The sequence below is a fragment of the Helianthus annuus genome, chromosome 15 (genome assembly GCF_002127325.2).
Source record: "Helianthus annuus cultivar XRQ/B chromosome 15, HanXRQr2.0-SUNRISE, whole genome shotgun sequence".
In the NCBI taxonomy this organism is placed as follows: Eukaryota; Viridiplantae; Streptophyta; class Magnoliopsida; order Asterales; family Asteraceae; genus Helianthus; species Helianthus annuus.
In genome coordinates, this window is record NC_035447.2 from 82,644,163 (window position 1) to 82,647,972 (window position 3,810).

A 3,810-nucleotide genomic window follows, 5' to 3' on the forward strand; every position below is an offset into this window, starting at 1 on the left:
TGAATACCCTATGGTGAAGGGAGTAGCAGGAAAAGCCACCCAGGTATTCGAAACAGAGTCGCTCAAAGCACTAGGATCAAAGGACTTGAAAACAACATTCGCCGGAAAGCAATGACGAATTTTATCTATGTGGGCATCAGTAAAGCAGCACCTCTCCGTAGGAGAATCCTTAATAATCCCCTGGCTTTTTAAGGGACTATCCTTCTTGGAATCCTTGTGCGGAGAATTCCGAAGCAGCATGTTTGGAACAGAAACAGGGTAGAAGCAGAAAACAGAGCAAAGAAAAATAGAGAGAAGAAAGGGAAGAGTAGAATACCTGATCAATCTTCGAGTGCAGAATATAAAGGGAAGTATCTTGAATTTAAATACGAACTGATCCTCACCCTATCTCCTATTTATAATCATGATCTGCAGGATTGTCACATCCCTGACGTAATGATCACAACGGCTAGTCCGAACATAACGGCTAGTTTCTTGGAGTCGCCCGTTAGAGATAAGATCGAAACAAAATATAACTCGTTTATTTACAATTAACTTCTTATATTTTGGGGGCAATTGTTAGGGCTGGATTTTACTGTAGGTGATCCTTACACATGATCCTAACCAGTGATCCTTCTTTCTTTGGCAGACAGTGATCCTCAGCAGAACTTCAGGATCAGGATCATGGGACATTATGGTGATCCTCATACTAACGGCTACTTCCATTCAATACAATATTGCTTTGCAGGAACATCTAGCAGGATATGCTCTAGACATCGTGATCCAGGAACGCGTCTTCACAAATATGGCAAGAGCTTAATCGAAGAAAGACGTTGCACAGGATATGGAAACTAGGCTTGATTCATGGGCAGCAATTTAGGCTAGATTGTCTTTATTTCTAAAGGGGTAATGAGCTGATATTTAGTCATTTTACCTAAAATAAGTCACCCACACATGTATAAATACCCATCTTCCTCATTCGGAAGAACACACACAACATACGACACAACTCTCAAACACTTAGACACTCAGTGATCCTTGTACTCAGCTCATTACTATCCGAAGTTGTAACTACATTTTTGTTATATTGAAGTTGGTGATCGGTAGTTGCCATCACCCGAGGTTTTTTATGCCGGAGATCATACATTGATCAAAGGCTTTTTCCTCGTATAAATCATTGTGTCTTTGCATCTATTATCACAGAAGTGATCCTTTACTTTCATAATTAACCAAGCATCATACCCCGTTTACATAAAGTTTGGTTACATTATCCTTGTGTGATTTTTGACCAAAACACTAACTTATCTTTTATATTGGCTTAGTCCCAAGTTATATCCCATTTTTTCAGGTTTTCGAAGTTAAACAATTAAGGTTCCTTAATCCTTATTATTCATTAAAGTTTTTACTTATGGTTATCCTGATTAAAGGTTAGGATCCTAACTTGGATCCTCAGGTATGATCCTTAACTATTTTTAATTTCATTATTCATTTGAATAACCCTTAGACCTTGACAACTGAACCTATGAAACTTAAAATAAGCTACTTTGAAAATTTTCGATTATAGGATATTTGATCCACGATCATATCCTAAATCTCTTAAACATAATTTGCTCAAACAAACATGTATCAAAACAATTGGAAATAAAAAGGATAACAACACAAGATAAGCGACAAAAGTTTAAGATTTTATTTATTAACAAAAGGATTAACCCTTCAAAGGTTGTCAAAATTACCTACCCCAAGCATCTACCAGCAATACGTGGCCCGTCCGCTGGGGTAGGTAAAGGGTGTCCATGATAATAGGTTCAAAAGTAATGCAGGGATATAAAGGCGGCAGGATCACAAAGGCTTCATCCCCCAAACAGAGGATCCCTCCACCATTTGCAATCCTACCTATTGTCTAAAGGATCCTGGATCCTTAATCCTAAAACTATTGTTCAAAGTTACAGACCATAAATGTTTAAAAACATCAACAACCACAAAAAATTGGGCTCCAGCTATGTTTAGAAGTGTCCTTCATCGCCCAATTCTGCAGCTCAAACCTTCGCTGCACCATCACCACCAGCTCCACTTGCTTCCCCCTGATCCTTGCCAGCATCACCACCTTCAAGCATTGGAATCTCCTCAGCCTCCTCATCATCCTCCAACTCTGCCAGCCTCGCCTTCCAGCCCTCCACGTCCCATGTGCTCTTGTCGAAGGCAGGATCCTGAGCCTCCGCAGCCATCTGCAGCTGGATCTTATTTTTTTTTTTTTTGAACGGCCAACGAATCCTCCAAATGGGCTACTGGCGAAATTCACCACATCGGGATACACTCGCCTCCGAACCGGGGAAAACCCTCACCTAGGGCCGAAGCCCGTGAACACTCGCCCGAAGGCACGACAGTGCGGTGAGGTAAAACCCGCTCAGTTCAAGGATCGAACTAGCGATCTCCACCTATTCGCCTAGTCTCCCATCATCACCAGGTGCCGCAGAAAATAATGGGGAGAGCAGGAATCGAACTTGGGTCCCTTAGAACACCAAGACTCTCCCTTACCACTCCACCACCACCTCATTGGCCTGCAGCTGGATCTTATACATGGTTATCGCAGCAGAGACCTTGGCATCCTGGGTAATGTCATGCTTCTCATAATCAAAATTGATCAGCATCCTGGCAGCTTTATCCTTGGTTGCCCGGAGCTCCTTCTCAAGATCAGCAATCTTGAGATCCTTCAGCACACCCATCTGTTGGAGGTCAGCAATTTGGCGATCTTGATCCTCGACATGGCCAACATAAGTTTCTATTTCAGCAAATTTCTGCAAGGAAAACAAGGCATAACGTCAGAAACAAGTGATCCTCAAAATTGTCAGGATAACAAGCAGGGGCAGTGATCCTTACCTCGTTGAAGTAGTCCAGAAACTGTTGGCGGAGCAGAGGCAGGCCTTGTAGATCCTCAGAGGCCTTTCTCTTCTTTCCTTTACCCCTAATAGGTGCTTTAGGGGCTGAAGCAGTTGGGCTGGCAGCAGGAGTCTTCTTCCTTGCAGATTTGACATTAGCAAGATCATCAATGCCAAACTTTGAGGCAGACTTAGAAGATTTTCCAGCACCTACACAACCAAAATAAGATAAGTTTTCTAATTAAACTTAAAAATCCTACATAGAATTACTTTCTAAATAAGGATACTTTCTTGACATTGTGACAGAGGCAGAGGATACTTCTTGGGAATCCTGGGTAGCAACCTGGAAAGTTCTTGTCTCCGGATCAAGCTTCTTGAAGGCCAAAAGTCTCTCTTTTGCAGCAGGTGTCAACTTCAGACGAGAGATGGAGATAGCTGCATAATAAACAAGAAGATATTAGTGATCCTCATCCTAAGGAACAAATCTTATGGTGATCCTTCCAGGATCCTCTATCCTACCATGAGTAGCCCACTCTTTGGGCAGATCCTTCCCATCAGGGATGGTATCTCTCCTAACAAAAAAGAACCGACGCTTCCAGTTTATGTCGTTCTTGGTGACCATGAAGACAGGATGATCCTCTCCAGCTTTTCGCTTAAACAGATAACGATGGGGTCCGAAAGTGGTAAGATCATACATCTCAGCCAGCTCCGCCATATCGAGGTCAATCCCCTCTTGCTCAATGATCCTCTCAAGGGTATACAACACCCTCCAGATCATGGGCATAGCCTGGATATAGCAGATGCCGGTGAGAGAGAAGAAGGATTGAGTGAACTGTGGGAAAGGATACGAATATCCTATCAAGAACGGAGTAACAGGAAAGGCTACCCAAGAATCAGAGATAAAATCACTCAAAGCGGTAGAAGTAAAAGACTTGAAGATGGTGTTCGCCGGAAA